The sequence below is a fragment of the Podarcis raffonei genome, chromosome 3 (genome assembly GCF_027172205.1).
Source record: "Podarcis raffonei isolate rPodRaf1 chromosome 3, rPodRaf1.pri, whole genome shotgun sequence".
Lineage (NCBI taxonomy): Eukaryota > Metazoa > Chordata > Lepidosauria > Squamata > Lacertidae > Podarcis > Podarcis raffonei.
In genome coordinates this window covers 99,574,751-99,593,260 of record NC_070604.1, presented here as the reverse complement: position 1 = coordinate 99,593,260, position 18,510 = coordinate 99,574,751, and the positions used below count along the sequence as shown (strand labels likewise).

The 18,510-nt window shown below is 46.0% G+C and overlaps 1 protein-coding gene across 3 annotated transcripts in view; it reads left to right on the top strand.

The window, feature by feature from the left end:
- Window positions 1-4,819: 4,819 nt before the first annotated feature.
- TRAF5 (TNF receptor associated factor 5) overlaps window positions 4,820-18,510 on the top strand; it is a 30,516-nt gene continuing 16,825 nt past the window's right edge. Inside the window, exon 1 of one of the 3 annotated variants that reach the window (XM_053383252.1) lies at window positions 4,820-5,040. The gene's annotated coding sequence lies outside the window, so the exon portion shown is untranslated. The other 2 variants (XM_053383251.1, XM_053383253.1) reach the window with 2 other exon arrangements.

Here is an 18,510-nt window from a genome sequence, read left to right as displayed (position 1 = left end):
GAAATTTTATTCTATTATCTCAGTTCTGGCAATAAGTTAGCAAAGAGTGCCCTCCTGAATTCCATAGATATAGGGGCAGTGTGAAACAATAAAATATTTTAAAATGTATTTAACTGTCATTGCTTCTCAGGCAAACTTAATCTATTTTCCTTGCCAGTGTATTTCTCCCATGTTACTTGGTATTAAAGCAAATACCAAATCATGCTTTACTGAATCAGTCAGGAAACAGTGCGGCTCCATGTAGATTTGATTCTCTTATTCTGAAGCAAAAAAAAAAAATGCTAAGCTACTGAAGTCTTCTGTTTTCATGAAAAGATGTGTGTTTCTTCTTTACTCTCCCAGCTAACTTCCCCACTTCTTATGGAAGCAGTGGTATTTAACATTCAAAGTTTAAGGTTTCTGTGTACAATAAAGTTGTACCAGCCTCTTACACATACTGCATTTTACAGCTCAAGTGTCAAAACTTTTAGATTAACACCTTAATCATGATTAAGGTGCTAAAGGGATTTATCCATTAACTTTGTTTTCTCATGTCTTTTTTTTTTTTTTTGGAAGAATTTATTTAAATAGAATTTTCTTTTGTTTGTTGTATATTAAATACAAATGTCCCATCCATGGGTTTTTCTTCATATTATATCTGTATTCCCAGTCACAGTGTTTGATTTTAAATACTAGGTTTTCAAAGGAAAAAAGCGGCACAGTCTATTGCCAGAATTCTTGGGACTTTGCAATATTGCAACTTTGGTTCTGGGGTCAATGTTAACCCTCTGAATTCTTCCAACCTGTCCATTGTGCATTTTGGCATAACACTCTAATATCAAACTACTATAACAATGCATTTTCAGTATTTAAGTATGTAGATCAGGTCTCCCAGTGACTGTGTTGTCCTTTTTTTGCTAACTTTTTGTCTTGTCTCTTGTTGCTAGAACTTCAGTATAAAGCAGGTTGGGTGCTGCCGCAAATATGGCAATTTTAGACTATCAAAACTGTAACTGGGCACTTGTGGGTGAGATAGGTATGTAGTGTAATATTGCTTTACATACGCTATTCCACACAGTAATGAAATGTTTAGCATTTGTAGTACTGAATATGTACATAGCAAAATGTTGTCCTTTTTAAAAATTGTGTGCTTTCCAGATTATGTGCATACAGCTTGCACGTCCTGTTTTGGGTAGGGGGTTGTGTTGAGCAGTGTTTTTGCCTGGAAGAGTGATATGCTTGCTGCTTAATCAAAGAATTAAAGTTTCCAAGGAATCTGTGTCTATTTTTATGTACCTTGAAATGGTTTAAAATGTTTAGGGCCCATATACTGTGATTCTCTTCTAAATTCATTTATATTTTTTTAAAGATTAGAAATAAAACTATATGATTTTTCATTTGAAAAGGGTTTTCTTTTTTGCCATGCTATCTTTAAAAAAAACACCAAAACCCTCCAGCTTAACTTTGTACCATTGCTACAAACCATAAACTATTCATTTTGGTTTACTTTTTGTCACTTTATGAAATGTAAAATGTTTGCACTCCCTTTAAGTTGGTCAGAGAAAATATTTCTTACATTGGTTTTGACAAATGTAACTTTACAGCTCCTTTTTATGTACAGTTTTTCAGTTACAATAAAGAAATATAAAAACTTTTAAATGAATGGCCGTTTTAAAGGCCCACATGTATATCAACTATTTCTGGGTTTGAGTGACTGGATGGAAAAGGGGGTTTGGGTTGCAACCCTATATTGCGGTTGCAAATGTGTACCCTTTCAATTAACAAATTGAAATATATTCTTGATAGGTAATAGTACCATTTTAGTACAGTACCTTTAAAGAACCAGAGCCTTTTACATTGTGATGTGAGAGACAGTACATACTGTATATAGCTTTAGAGTCATGATCCCATAATTCAGAGAGGCTGGGAGCTTGGAGACTAGACACACTACTTTTAACACAGATGCAGTTAACGTATGTAATAGCAGAGCGTGAGAACAAATGAATCCTGCTATATCAGGCCAAAGGCCCATCTAGTCCATCATTCTCACAAAGGAGTACCTGAGTGCAAAAGCGCTCTCACTTGTGACCACCAGCAACTGCTATTCAGTTGGCACTGCCACTGGACAGTGGAGACGAACCTATCCATTGTGCCTACTAGCCATTGATGGTCTTCCCCATGAATTGGTCTGATCTTTTAAAGCCATCCAAATTGGTGGCCATCACTACCACGTGGAGCAAATTCCATATTTCAGCTATGCGCTGTGTGAATAAGTACTTTCTCTTGTCTGTCCTGAATCTTTCAACATTCGGTTTCCTTGATTGACCTCAATTACAGTGGTACCTCGGGTTACAAACACTTTGGGTTACAGACTCCGCTAACCCGGAACTTAACCTCAGGATGAGAACAGAAATTGTACAGCGGCGGCAGCAGCAGGAGGCCCCATTAGCTAAAGTGGTACCTCAGGTTAAGAACGGACCTCTGGAACAAATTAAGTATGTAACCAGAGGTACCACTGTACTAGTATGTCTATCCACTTTCTCCACACAGTCCATAATTTTATACTATCATGTCCCCTCTTACCTGGTCTCTAAAAAGCCCCAAATATTTTAATCTTTTCTCTTAAGGTACAGTGGTACCTTGGGTTACATACGCTTCAGGTTACAGACTCCGCTAACCCAGAAATAGTACCTCAGGTTAAGAACTTTGCTTCAGGATGATAACAGAAATCGTGCTCCAGTGGCGCAGCGGCAGCAGGAGGCCCCATTAGCTAAAGTGGTGCTTCAGGTTAAGAACAGTTTCAGGTTAAGAACGGGCCTCCGGAACTAATTAAGTACTTAACCTGAGGTACCACTGTAGATAGAATTGTAGAGTTGGAAGGGACCACAAGGGTCATCTAGTCCAACTCCCTGCAATGCAGGAATTGCCCAGCGTGGGGCTTGAACCCACGACCCTGAGATTAAGAGTCTCATGTTCTACGTTCTATCCCCTTGAACTTTTCGGTTGCCCTTTCCCAAACCTTTTCCAGCTCTACACTATCCTTTGTGGTGAGAAGACATCTGCAGTGTTCCAACCTCAGTCAGTCCATAGATTTTTGTAATGCATTAAGATTTGGCAACTTTATTTTCAGCTGCTTTCCTAATGACCCCATGCCTATGCATGCACACTCAGAAGGAAATTCCATTGAGTTCAATGGCACTTACTCCCTGGTGCATGTGCACAGGACTGCAGCCTTTATTTTCAGAACTACTACGTGACTTAAAAAGAACAATCTTTTTACTTAACTTACTTAAACACAGTGGGACTTGCTTACAAATAAATATAAGCCTGAATAGCGGGCTAGAGAACCTCAGACCCAGGGATTCAGTGAGGCCCCCGTCTCAAGACTACTCTGGCTTTGCCCCTCACCAGCCCTGCTCCACACCGCCTTGGAGTGCTTTGTCTAGCTGGAATGTGTCCTTGAACTGTGACAGAGTCTCCTGGTTGAAGAGATTTATCTATATAGAAACTCCTTGATGTTTATGCGCCTAGAATGTACTGTACGTATAAGCCAAATCTTACCACTTCTGCCTCTGGCCACATGCAGCCCTTGCAGGCTGTCCATGGAAGGTTGCCCCCAAAGGGAATGTGCCCCTTAGCACAATATCTCTATCACTTCCTGTAGTGGAAGTTATTAGTTTCTATGCTACCCTTCATCTGAAGATCACAGCGGTTTGCAATATAGAAACACAAAAATCCATGCCATAATAAAACAAAAAATATCCCACCCTGGTTTAAAAGGGTATATAGATGGTTTAATTAACTAAAGGCCTGGGAAAAGATGGATGTTTTTGCCTGGTGCCTAAATATAATGTAATGAATGTGCCAGGTGAGCCTCCCTTGCTGGGCAGGGGCAAACTTTGGCAACATGCCACCCTGAACAAGGTCCCCGCCCTGAATATTAAGTAAAGGTAAAGGTACCCCTGCCCGTACAGGCCAGTCTTGACAGACTCTGGGGTTGTGTGCCCATCTCAAGAGGCCGGGGGCCAGCGCTGTCCGCAGACACTTCCGGGTCACATGGCCAGCGTGACAAAGCTGCATCTGGCGAGCCAGCGCAGCACACGGAACGCCGTTTACCTTCCCACTGGTAAGCGGTCCCTATTTATCTACTTGCACCCGGGGGTGCTTTCGAACTGCTAGGTTGGCAGGCGCTGGGACCGAGCAGCGGGAGTGCACCCCGCCGCGGGGATTCGAACCGCCGACCTTTCGATCGGCAAGCCCTAGGCGCTGAATATTATTTTCACAATAATTAATTACTTTTTAAAGTAAATGAATCTTCCCAGCAAATATGGGTTTAAATGTAAATTTATATGTATAAATATGAGTTTTGTTGTTGTTTTGCACCCCTTAAATCCGGCATTGTCAAGGGAGAGCCGTCCACAAGCTGGAGCCAACGCCAAAAAGGCCCTTTTCCTGTGCTGCCACCCTCTGGCGGAGGAGGCACACGAAGAAGGGCCTCCGATGATGATCGCAGAGTCCGAGTGGGTCGGTTCCTATTTAAATGTGCATTGCTATATGCTTTATACAGTGGTGCCCCGCAAGACGAATGCCTCGCAAGACGGAAAACTCGGTTTTCCCCGGTTCCTCAAGAGGCACACTCGGAAAGAAAGCGCACCCAAATCGCCCTGGAAATCTAAGCGCGCTGGCTTGAGAGAAGAACAAGAACAGAACAGATTCGGTTTCCAGGCTGAGTCGCCAATTTGGGGCCGGGGAAGGAGGCTACCTTGGGGAAGCCCCTTCTACTCTACCCCGCTCCTCTTCCCAGAAGGCAGCGTGACTCGTTCAGTTGCCCTGAAACTGAAAGTCCCGGCGAGGAGGCGCGAGAGGGGGCGGCTGGCGGGGAAAGAGGAGGCCTGCTCTCGTCTGGGGAAACCACGAGGCCTTTCCATGCACCTCCGTCTCCCAAGCGGCTCGGCAGCAGGAAAAAGTTCCCTCCGCCCGGCCGGGCTGCGGGAGGAAGGCGCTCTGCTCCCCGGGAACTACGCGGAGGCGCGCGCGCAGCTGCCTTGGCCGGCCGCCCCGGTAAGTCGGAGGGCGGCGAGGAGGCGAGTCCAGCCGGCCGCCGTTCTGCGCACAGGGGAGTAAGCGCCGTGCAACTTAATAGCACCTACTTCCGAGTAAACACGGCCGGGGAAGGGAGGCGGGCGGGTTGGCTGGAGCTCGTGCGCCTTTGTCCCCTGAAGGCACCCGCGCGTGTAGGGAGACAAAAGAACAGCATGGCATGCAAGGAACGTGCGAAAGGCCGGTACACGTGTACCCCGCCCACCACTCGCACCCGAAGGCAGTCGCCCTCTGAGGCGGAATAACAAAAGCTGCCCAAGGCATTCCGGCAGGAGGGGAGTGGTTCTTCCTGGGCGGTACAAAATAAAGGATATGCAGGCGGCGACCCACACGCGCAAAAGCCCCGACCAGAGGGAGCTGCCTGGCTCAACCCAGCGGTAGGGCCGGCCCCGCGTGGGCGCCTACGTCAGCCCCGCGCCCCTCCCCGGCCCGCCGGGTTTGCTCCCCACGTGCTCCTGAGACGGAGCTCAGCGTTTCCTCCGTTGCTATTGGCTTGCTTTGAGTCGACTAGAACAGCTGCTTGGGCGGACCCGGAGCGCTGCGTGAGTAAGTGCCTCAGTCTTGGGTTTCTCTCGAGAGGCGCGGGGAGGTTGCGGTGGAGGGACGGAAAGCGGGCGGGAGCTTGTGTGGCCTTTGAACCCCCCCAGACGAGGACCTGAGAGGGGGCGGCACAGGTGAGTCAGGGTGGTGCTGTAGTTAGAGAATGGTCGGGAGTGGGTATTATTACCCAGCTATATGGCTTGCCTTTTAATTTAGTGTTCTGTTGCTGCCGGATGAGCTAGTGTCCGTTTGCTGTGAATGCTTTACAGCGTTCATGTCAATGCATAGCTGTCAACTTTCAGATTTGAAAATAACGGATCAGCAGCCTCGAAAATAAGGGATCAGCTGCCTCACCTGTCCCGGGGACAGTCTACGGGATATCTAACAATCCGGGACAGCAGCAGGAAGCAGCGGGGAACGGTGCTGGAATAAGGGAATTTCCCACCAAAAAAAGGGGAGGTTGACAGCTATGTGGCATAGCTAATTTTGTATGTTGAGGTAGAAGCAAGCCCTATAGAACTTGGGTTATTCCCTCAAGGGGGGCGGGAATAGTGCTAAAATTGCACTCATGTAGTCTAATCTGACTCAGAAGTAAAAGCCCTTTAGGCTCAGTGGTACCTCCTCCCGGGTAAGTGTACTTAGATTTTGGTCTGGGCCAGAAACGGTTAAATAAACTGGTTTCCCGACACAGGCGTTTGTTTGCACTGTCCCTCTTTTTCTGTGCAAGGGAACCTGACAGTTGCTCAAAATGGTGGGTGTGAAGGCACCCTGCTCAAGGAACAAAAGCACTTTAGGAAGTTTGGAGGCTTTTCTGAAAAGAAAGAGAGAGAAAAAGTCATCATCTTTATCCACCATTTCTGTGAGAGAAGTCTGGGCTGCACAGTGGAATTCTGTACATGTCTCCTCAGAAGCAAGTCCAGAGTTTAGTGGGACTGATCCTCAGCAAACTGAATATATCAGATTGCAGTAAAGGAATAACTTTATGTGGTGAGGAGGTGATGTGGCCCATAGACAGATTAAAATAGTGTTCTAGAACCCTATGCAGAGATTTGATTTCTCTGTATAATCTCTGTGGAGCCATAACTATTTGTGTCGTTTGTTGTTGCTTTGTACACCTGAGGTTGGAGTTATTGGGCTCTGAGAGAATCTGCTCTTGTCCTGCTTCTCCACATGGCAGTAATTGCTTTATGAAAGTGAAATGTCACCTGTGTGGTGAATAGGCTTGTATGATGAGTTCTCTCCCGGTGATGCAGGAAATCTTGGGAAAGATGGCATTGTGCTAGTAGGCAGGAGGACTTGGAATAACTTTATCTTTTTAGCTTTTGTGGACTCGTTTCTCAGTGGCCTCAACAATGTTAAAATTTCACAGTGTGATCCTACTATATATGTAGTAAGTCCTTGGGGCTTGCTGAGGCCGTGTAAATGGGCACAGAGCTGCAGCCCTAACCTTGGTTCTGTTGAAAAGTGCCCACCTCCATGTATAAAATAACATAAATGAAAAATGCATTGAGGCAAGCTGTTAATTATGTATAAAGCTGAACAGTCAAACTAGCACAATCTTCCAGATCATGTTATAAGGTCTGTGCAATTCACATGCTGCATTTTTTTCCTTTTTCAAATCCAAATGCACTGTAATTTACTGAATATTGCAAATGGGGCTTTGTGAGATTCAAGGGGAATAGGACCAGCGGCATCAATTAAAAAACCCCAGAGAGCAAGAAGCGAATGACAGCTGCTGTGAATGTTTCTTGACAAATTAGGCTCATGTTGCAGATGGGGGGAAATCTCTGAAACCATTAGGTTGCTGTGTTTTGTGTACACCTAAATATGGTATTTGTACTGGATTATAGTCATTCAGAAAATATTAAAGACTTTATTGGCCATTGGGTGTCTCTGTCTGTGGTTAGCACTTGCATTTCTTCCAGGAGACAAGAATCAGTATTAACTTTTGATGACAGAAGGGTACATGAAGGAATTCATCTACTTTGGGAATGCATAAGCTCTAAATAAGGCAAGTCTAGAATAGATCGTGGTGTAACGGAAAATCTGTAATTTTCTTTATCAAATCATGATGCTTGTGGTACTGCATATGAGGGTTTGGAGTTAGCACACTGAGATGGGGAAATAAGGTCCCTGAGTACCAACGGTTCACACACTCTGAATCCCTGGGCAGCAGTGCTACTTCGTGTAGGAAAAGGCTATATATACATCTACTTTTGGTAAACAGACTCTTTATAAATGGAGCTCACCATCAGTCAAATAAATTCAGTGTGTCATTACCCTCCTCCCTCAAATAAGGAGCTGTTTGCAGCTCAAAATGCATTGGAGCTCTTTAAAGGGTTCAGTAAAAAGCTATTTCCTGCTCTTGCTTTGAGTTGTTTTCTCCTACATTGGTAAATGAAAGTCTGTAATCTTAGTAGCAGATCGTGGCTCTCATGGGGTGAGGCGTTGCAGGTTAGATGAGAGCGTCCGGACTCTAGTGAGGCATCCAGTGTCGTGTAATGGTTAGAGTGCTGGGCTAGAACCTGTGAGGGATGGGGGTTCAAATCCCCACTTGGCCATTAAGCTCAGTGGGTGACCTTGGGCCAGACACTGCCTCTCAGACTAAGCTAACTCACAGAGCTCCTTGGAGAGAAAGGTGAGATGGGCTTGCTGGTCAGAAGGTTGGCAGTTGGAATCCCGCAACGGGGTGAGCTCCTATTGCTCTGTCCCAGCTCCTGCCAACCTAGCAGTTTGAAAGCACAACAGTGCAAGTAGATAAATAGATACCGCTGCAGCGGGAAGGTAAACGGCGTTTCCGTGTACTCTGGTTTCCGTCACGGTGTTCTGTTGCGCCAGAAGCGGTTTCTTCATGCTGGCCACATGAGCCGGAAAGCTGTCTGTGGACAAACACCGGCTCCCTCGGCCTGAAAGCGAGATGAGCGCCACAACCCCAGAGTTGCCTTTGACTGGAGTTAACCATCCAGGATTCCTTTACCTTTATCTTTTTACCTTTTACCACTTTTCACCGTATAGAAAACAGTGCTCAGTATAATTCAGTTGTCAGCTGCTTGAGAACATAGTTGACTTTTTTGCGTGCTTCCATCCTGTATTAAATTTTTATTTAATAACTACTTCAGTGTCCTAGATATTGGTGGGTGAAACATCTGCATTGCTGTTTGGGGAATCATAAGATTTAGTCCAATATGTAAATTTTGCTACGCATTGTCTGCCATTTGCAGCTTTGCATTATATTACTTTTACCACATCATAACTAATTTAAACATGTGCTTTCCTCTGCTTCAGACAGGTTTACTCATTTTCATTGAATCCATTCATCTTGTAATAAAGACTGGAGAAGTATGTGTAAATAAAACGTTTCCAAGATGAGCATTTTAAAAAAGAAAATTGTGTAATACCAATCTCTTGTATGAAATGCTTAAGGTAAAGTGATGAGTTTACAGGAACCTAGATCCCAAATCTGGTGGGAGGAACATTAAAATCAAGAAATCGTGGAGAAAAAAATATTTTATCTCTCTCTCTTTCTGCTGCCAAAACAAAAAATTTTTTTCCTTCCAGTAGCACCTTAAAGACCAACTAAGTTAGTTCTTGGTATGAGCTTTCGTGTGCATGCACACTTCTTCAGATACACTGAAGAAGTGTGCATGCACACGAAAGCTCATACCAAGAACTAACTTAGTTGGTCTTTAAGGTGCTACTCGAAGGGGGAAAAAAATTTGTTTTGACTATGGCAGACCAACACGGCTACCTTTCTCTTTCTGCTGCCTTCACTTAAAGAAGTCAGAGAGACAATTAATGTAGACGGGTGGTATTTTTGTGATGTAACTGGTACTGTTTCTTGAAGCAATAGAGCTTTGAGCTGAAATCCTGAACATGCTTGCTTTGAAGTAAGTATCGCTGAAACAAATACTGCTTGCTTAACACTAATGGACTGAGCAGATAACTGTAAGTGAAGCCTGTGATAACTGATACCGTCATACCAAGTAGTAGGAGAAGCTTGATCATCAAGTAAGAACCTTAAAGATAATGCTTGTGTGCTTATTTTGGTCATGACCTCTACCCACTTATTACTGTAAAACAGTGAAAACTTCACAACACATGGAGAACATAGAGTTGAGATTCATATAAATTAAATGAAGCTATATAAGAGAGGTGATGAATAGATCAAGAGGGACCTGAGTGAGAGCAGACCAGAGTGGGTTTTCCTCAAGGTGTGAGGCTAAGGAAGGGGAAGCTGGGAAGACTGCTACTCATTTGTACAGTGGTCCAGGGTTAAAGACCCTTCAGGTTACAGACTCCGCTAACCCAGAAATAGTACCTCAGGTTAAGAACAGTTTCAGGTTAATAACGGACCTCCAGAACAAATTAAGTTCTTAACCCGAGGTATCACTGTATGTGGATTGAAGATTAAGAGGAAAGCTATGACAGAGCGCTATGTGCTTTATTGACGCTGGTGGCACTGTGGTCTAAACCGTTGCTCTGTCCCAGCTCCTGCCAACATAGCTGTTTGAAAGCATGCCAGTGCAAGTAGATAAGGTAAACGGCGTTTCCATGCGCTCTGGTTTCTGTCACTGAAGGCTGAAGCCTTATCCTTGCCAGGGAATCGTTTGCCTGCGTCCCCAGGGCCGAAGAGAGAGCAAAAAAGCACCAGGAAAGATTCTTCTTTGGAGAAAAAAAGTTTTATTGAAATCTGTGCACAGAGGTGGCCAGTGGGATCGTTCCCAAAAGACTGGCCCATAGATACAAATAAACAAGCATCTTTATACCTGAGAGTCTGCCCATCTCTTCCCACCTCTTCAAATTCTCCAATCAGCTGGCAAGGTTAAGCTTATTTCCTTATATGGCATATAGGTGTTTGGCTAGCTAAGCCCCCTCCCTCCCTTGTTTGTGTGTTCTTCTCTTGCGTTACTGCAATAGGAAGCGTGTGCAGGAAGCGGCCCCCTTGCTCTGTCTGACCACATACGGTAAATAGATGCGGTTTCTGCTTAGCTGGCAAGCACAGGAAATGGCCTTGCTGCTGTTTGCTAGCAACTGCAAAGCAAGATTAAGAGAGGATTCACTGAATTTACTTCAGGAATTTACTTCAGGTACAAGGTGCAGGGATTACTGTTAGCAACCCTTCTTAGGCACAAAGTGCAACCCCTACACCTCTCCCTTCACTCCCTCCTCTTCTTATGAACAACCTAATACTTAGGTTCGTTCTGGCCTCTCGGGTTCATAGTATTCCTGGAGGAGAGCAGTGAGGGCCATGACACGGGGCCCCATCCTGCGGGACATCATCTTCCCCATCATATTTTGCATACATTGCATCAAGCAGGGCATACAGAAGCAGAAAAGCAGTAAGATTATAACAGGTCCAGCAATTAAAACGATAACATGACGAAACCAACTGCTGTCAGGCAACCAGGAGTACAACCAACTCCACGGATCCCCACCATCAGAGGGTTTCAAAGGATTTTGAGCTATCATTTGTTCCATGTGGTCTATGGTCGCAGAAATGCTGACATTATTATCTGGAATAAACATGCAGCAATGAGAATGAATCAGAGCACAAACCCCACCCTTTGAGGCCAACACCACATCTTATGATAATCCTCTCCCCTTGATGTCTTCGCTTGTCGGCCATTGCATTTCCTTCTACTACTGATAATATGAGAGTGACTAAGAGGATCATCAAGGGGATGGAAGGACTAGGCCTTTGCCTTCCGCAGAGCCTGTGACGCTCATGCCAGCAAAAATACAGGAGCATCCAAATAAGCAGGGCAGTAGATATTATTCCTACCCACCAACCCCAATCTGTCCATGGCTCCTCCCACCACTCCATCTCTTAACCCTGTAAGGCCAACTGAAACTGTGCTTCTATAAACGCCTCACCCGTAGGGGTGGGTCGCCAAAGTATCTCCTCCTCCCCTATTACTTGAAGCAACTTTCCTGCTACCCAACCGTCATGAACGCAAATTGCGTAACCCCACGGTCGCCTATAAGAATCGTAGATATAATGGCAACCACAAGAATAAACCCAAGCGTTCAAGGGACGTTCAGAAGGGGTCAGCACATCAAGAGGGGTAAAGTTGTCTGGGCTTAATAAAATCAGTCCAGGGGGAGCTGCGCCTGGATTGTCTGGTTGTCGGGTAACTACGGTGGGAGCGCTGCCTGCGGGCGCCCCTCCCATCCACCTTCTTCAGCCGTGCGTAGAAGGGTCAGCGTCCGGAGTGACCCTAGCAGGGCGGTCGTCTAGCGCTCTTCTGGAGATGGTTAGCTTCAGTGGATTAGCAGGATTTGGCGTAACTGTCCAATCTAAAATAGCCTTCTTCACTTAAGTGTGGTGGACCCAAGGGGTGAGGTCAGCAACTTTAACAGCAGTGGGCCTGGGTCCACCTGTTAGAAAGAGAAAAAATCTCGGGAGAATTACTGCACATAATTATCAAACTGCACATTTTGACTAGCATGGGGGGTTATTGCAAAACTGAGTGGACAAAGGCTGGTCCATTGTCAGATCCTATTGACCTAGGTAGTCCATAGCGGGGCAATTCAGTGAAGTCCACAACAAGGTCTTCCATGGGTGCAGTTCCACTATGCTGAATCCCCGGGGGAGCCAAGGGTCCGGTTCTGGGATTATTCTTTTGACATAGCGGGCACTTCCTGGAAATCTGGGCTGCCAGTTGATAAAGGTGGGCTATGTAGAAGCACTGCTTCAGCTGTCTGGTTGTGGCATCTGGTCCCATGTGGGTGGACTCATGGTATCTCTGAGTAATCTGCCGAGAAAGGGACTCTGGAATCCATATTCTGTCATCATGAGTAAGGTACCATCCTTCTTCGGACAATGTCAGCTCCTGAGCATCTGCAGTGTCCCTTTCCTTTTTAGTGTATATTGGCTTATCAGCGGTGTTCAAGATCCTTCCAGGGACCAGTGCTCCAATAACTGACGCTGGGGGCTGGTTCCCGGGCTGCTTCCTTGGCCACTCTGTCTGCCAGTCGATTTCCTCTGACCACTTCTCCTGGTCCAGTCTTGTGTGTCCATAACAGTGTGCCACTGCTACTGCCTCAGGTTCCCATACTGCATCCAGGAGGTCCAATAAGGCTTGTGGGTGGGCCACCTGATTTCCTCTGGAGGTAAGCAAACCTCTTTCCTTCCACAAGGCTCTGGTGAGCGCTGTTATTTATGCCAGCCGGGCCGATGTTCCAGGCGGGAGTGGCTGCACTTCGATCACTTGGTCTTCCAAGGCTACCACTGCATAGCCTGCTTTTCGCTGTCCAGCCTTAACAAAGCTGCTTCCATCCACAAACCATGAAGGCCAATGGGGGTTTGCCTCCTCTTTGAGGTCAGGCCTGCTAAAATATTCTTCATCCATTACTTCAATGCAATCGTGCATCTGCTCCTCACCTTCTCCTACCGGGGACAGGGTAGCTGGGTTGAGGGCGGTGGTAACCTGGAACTTCAAACGCGGATGCAGCAGTAACATCTGGCACTTTCTCATCTTCACTTGGGAGAGAAAATAGGTACCCTTCATGTCAAGCAGAGCTGGGACTGCATGCGGGGTCACACAAACAGTGTCTTGGCCAAAAGTAAATTTGTCTGCTTTGTTCAGTAGGGTGGCTACTGCCACAACTGCTCTCATGCATGGCGGTAAGCCTTGTTCTGTAGGCGTCAGGCGCTCAGATAGGTATGCCACTGGCTGTTGCCAGCTTCCCAATTTCGGCACAAAACCCCTTTCGCTGTCCCTTGGTCCTCATCCACGAATAGAGTAAAGGGTTTCTCAGGGTTTGGGATGCCAAGCGCTGGGGCTTGCTGTAGTGCCCTCTTCAAATCCACGAAGGCTTGCTGTTGTTCTGTGCCCCAAACAAAGGGGTCTCTCTCAGTTCCTCTGGTTGACTCATGTAGAGGCTTGGCAATGATGCTGTAATTAAATATCCATATCCTACAAAATCCTGCAGACCCCAGAAAGCCACGGAGTTCTCTGCAGTTCTTTGGCTCTGGTATCAGGATAATAGCCTGCTTCCTTTCTTCACTGGTAACAAAGGGGTGTTCCACTGTGATTGGCATTGCCTCAAGATTCTATGTTGGAGCAGTCGCTCTAGATGCACCCACACTCCTTCAGCCGCCCTTCGTGGGATGGGATACTTATTTACTGCAACAGGATTGACAAATGGCTTGGGCTTCACGATTATTGGTGGGACATTCTTTGCCATTCCTGGGGGGTTGCCTTCAGCCCATACCGTGGGGTTCACTTGTTCCAGAATACTGGCGGGGATGGGTCCCTCCTCTTCTTTTACCATCATGAGGCGCCAATGTTCCCTCAAGGGTGCCTCCACAACCAGTTCCCCAAGTGACATAGTGGACAATGTGGCTTCTCCCGATGGCTTAAAGGTAATTTGGGCTTGCAACTTTACCAACAAATCTCTTCCTAATAATAGAATAGGGCATTCTCTCTTCCAGTGCCCTTCCTGTCGGCAGATGGCGCACTGATTCCTCCCCAGACGGCTTCGCCCTCCTCCCCGGGCACTTCCTCTTTCCTGAGGGGTGGGTGTGGTAGCCTGTAATGCCATCAACTTCCTTGTTTGATACTTCTTTTTTCTCTGGGCTTCCTCATCTCTCTGATTGCAAGTGGTTTGAGCTATTTCCAACATCTATTCCAGCCCATGGCCGATGAACCCCTCAGGCTTCTGGATTTTTTCTTTTGGCGAATATCAGACGCTGCCTGAGCTACAAAGGCAGCCTTTATGGCAATATCATCTGGGTTCTCCTCAAAGGTAGGGTTCTAATTTCTCCAATTGCACACATCAGCACTTGAAAAAGGCACATGTTGGACTGTATAAGTGCAAGGTGGTGCTTCCCCACCCTGTCCTGGGGGGCTGGTGGGTCATACACTCTGCGTAGAGGCATCATTGCAGTCCCACCCTTTTTCTGTGCCTTATGGGACTTATGGAGGGACGCCCTGGTTTCTGCTTCTATCCATTCCTTCTGTGCCAACAAATGGGAACTAACATCCACTTCTTTCGCATAGGGTTGTACATACTGTTGCAATCTCAATGTCTGATACTGTGTCCACATTTTTTCCTTTCTTTGCTAACTCAATTAGTCCCTTCATAAACTCATCATCCTCTTCCTCTTCGCTCTCTAATTCATCAACCTTGGAGGGTTCAGGCTGAGGGCCAGCTCCTCCCTGGTCCTGGGGCCCTGGTCCTGGGGGATTCGCTAGAGGGGCAGTTGGTGGAGCATAGGGTGGCGGCGGTTTAATGACTTCCCCCTCTTCTCCTTCTTCTCCTTCCGGCTCTGATATCACCGGGGGGGGGGGCCTTTCTGACTTCCCTGCCGGTCAGACTGCACAAATTGTATTTTGTGGGGCGTCGCCTCGGCAGGCTTTCAGCCACGGTGGATTCTTTTCTACATTGATTTTCCAGGTATATAAGGGATCTGGTCTGGGTGGACGTTCAAGATATTTTGATATAGTGGGTTGATTAGTTGCAAATTAAATCTGCCCTCCGAGGGCCAATTAGTTCCTTGGGTGGGCCAATCTACTTCACAGAGTGTTCTAAGGCGCTCCCTTTTCAACTTAAAGCCCCAATCGTCATTCTTCGTGGCTGCTTTCCAATTGCTCAAGAAACACTGCAAAGGGGTACATTTGCTGCCCCCAGACCCCATTTTCCAGATACTCCGCTCCTAACCGGGCTTAAAATCCTTCCACACTCCACACACTACAGATTGTGACTTGGACGAGCTCACGCTGCCAAGGAATGCACAATCCTGCAATTGCTCGGCCAAGGGGACGCTAAGCCCCGGCCCACACTTGACAATTCAACCACTGGAGTATCTGGCACACAACACACAAAACACAAATCCCTTCCGGCGTCAGCCTGCTGCTGACAGCCAGACCCTTTCCTGGCGGCACTTTACTGCTCACTGCCAGGCGAAGCTGATCGGGCTTCGTCCCTTGCCCTCTCCCTTAGGGCTTACCTGCACTCCGCTGCGGACCTCTCCTTCGGCCGTCCTCTTTTCTCCCTCGACCAGGTGTCTCCACTCCGGAGCGGTGTGGCCGGCTCCCCCCACGAACAGGCAGGGGTGCGCACTTGGAGCCGCGAACGCCGGTCCGGGGCTGTTCACCGAGGTCGGGCCTGGCCCTCCCCGGCCCCCTGGGGTGGGGCAATTCCCGGCCAACGCACCAAAATGAAGGCTGAAGCCTTATCCTTGCCAGGGAATCGTTTGCCTGCGTCCCCAGGGCCGAAGAGAGAGCAAAAAAGCACCAGGAAAGATTCTTCTTTGGAGAAAAAAAGTTTTATTGAAATCTGTGCACAGAGGTGGCCAGTGGGATCGTTCCCAAAAGACTGGCCCATAGATACAAATAAACAAGCATCTTTATACCTGAGAGTCTGCCCATCTCTTCCCACCTCTTCAAATTCTCCAATCAGCTGGCAAGGTTAAGCTTATTTCCTTATATGGCATATAGGTGTTTGGCTAGCTAAGCCCCCTCCCTCCCTTGTTTGTGTGTTCTTCTCTTGCGTTACTGCAATAGGAAGCGTGTGCAGGAAGCGGCCCCCTTGCTCTGTCTGACCACATACGGTAAATAGATGCGGTTTCTGCTTAGCTGGCAAGCACAGGAAATGGCCTTGCTGCTGTTTGCTAGCAACTGCAAAGCAAGATTAAGAGAGGATTCACTGAATTTACTTCAGGAATTTACTTCAGGTACAAGGTGCAGGGATTACTGTTAGCAACCCTTCTTAGGCACAAAGTGCAACCCCTACACCTCTCCCTTCATCACGGTGTTCCGTTGCACCAGAAGCGATTTCGTCATGCTGGCCACATGAGCCGGAAAGCTATCTGTTGCCTGCTCCCTTGGCCTGAAAGCGAGATGAGCTTCACAAGTTGCCCTTGACTGGACTGGACTTAACCATCCATGGGTCCTTTACCTTTACCCTTTTACATGCTTTATTATGATGATTATTACTATTATTATTGGTGTTACTTTTAATGTTTCTTATCTCTCTCTGTTATTTTTCTCTTTCTTTTCTTGTTCTGTCTTTTTCATCTTTTTGATTATGTTTGTTCTAGATACTATTATATTGTATTGTGAAAACCGTAATGAAAAATTGGGGGGGGGAGAGAGAGATTCATATGAAACAACAGAATAAAGGTATACAGGAGATAAGCAACAATTGGGGTACTCGTAACCTTTTAATATATTTTAATGCTTGATGCATCTAGTAGTAACATTTGAGACTTAAGCTAATGGCATCATTTTATGTGCCTCGTTCTGATGTTTTCCTCCCCTGCCCACCCACTGACAAGCTGAAAATAGCAATACTTCTAAACTGGGGGTGTGGGTCCATTTTAAAAACGAACTTCTGAAGAAAGTCAGTAATGAAGTAATAATGGATGGATTGTAGTTGACCAAGGTGTGATAAACAGGAACTGTTCCGCTGTTCCTTTACAGGTGGGTGTCAGTTTCTTTTACAGCTTTTTTTTTAACCAACATAAAGACTCATAATTATGGTGCTGTGACTAAAACCCATTGTATGAAATGGAGTAATCTTGAGAGAATAAAAAAGAATCAAGTAAGTCTTTGAGGAAACTGTGTTCATTGTAGGAAGAACTGTGAGTACCTATTGAACCCCTGAAGGGAATAACTAAAGATGTATTGTTCCTGATCAAGAATAGGAAAGGAGGGAAAATGCAGTGTTTCAAATGTTTTTAGTATGAAACATTCTAGGGGCATGGTTGACTGATTTCTGATTTCCAGTGTTTTAATAGCCTTTAATCATATTCATCAGTATTATTTTTCTAGAAAAAGAGGTGCCGGAGCTCACCATAAACACCTCCCTCATTCTCTTAGAACGGCAATGGCGCCCACTTGAGAGGTGCCGGAACTCAGCTGGGAAAAAGACCTGATATTGATTGAGTTAGGATGTTCCAGGTGCTTACAGTTCAGGGTGTGATAGTTAAATAAGGCAAAAAGTAATGTGTGAACAGGTTCGGATTTTTTAGGATGCTTAACCATTACTCGGGAACAAAAGTCCGTACTTAACCTGAAACTGTTCTTAACCTGAAGCACCGCTTTAGCTAATGGGGCCTCCTGCTGCTCCCGCGCCGCCAGAGCACAATTTCTGTTCTCATCCTGAAGCAAAGTTCTTAACCTGAAGCACTATTTCTGGGTTAGTCTGTAACCTGAAGCGTATGTAACCCGAGGTACCACTGTAAAAAGATATTTCGGAGCTGGGAAAAGTGAAGAGAAAGACAACTCTCCTATGAGGGAAGGTTACCATGCCTGGAGCTTTTGGGGGGAGGATGGGGGGATATGTTAGAGATATGGGAAATTATACACATGGTGTGGAGAAAACGAGTAGGAAGAAGTCGCCCCCTCATAATACCAGAGCATGGAGTCATCCAATTGAATTCCCTTTTTAGAAATGCACAATATGGTTCTACAGTCTGGAAAATATTTGACAAATTTTTATGGCTTCCTTGTTAAAGAGCTATCTTTAATTGTTTATACTTGGTCAGGATGCTAGATGAGTACATGCAGTTCTGTATATCAAATTGGTGCGTGCTTTTATGCAATCTTCTTGCAGCTTGCCTAAAAAGGGAGAAAAACGATTAAAACCTATTTAAGATGCAGAATGGAAGCACCAAGCAATCTGCAAAGGGAGACAAATGTGCAGATTAAAAGCTTAAATGAAAGTTTGTTTGATTTTAAACACCTCAATAGCTTTCCTAAAGTTTTAAAGATGGGGGGGGGATACTGATATTCAAAACTCTGAGTGAGAGATAGCATAGGGGTTTTTGAACACAGGTCTTATCCCTTGTTAAGTAGACCCTACCAGCCTAGTAGTACTCTTACACTGTATTGATCGATAACATTTTTAAACTACGCTGCTTAAGTGCCCTCCTACTTGAAT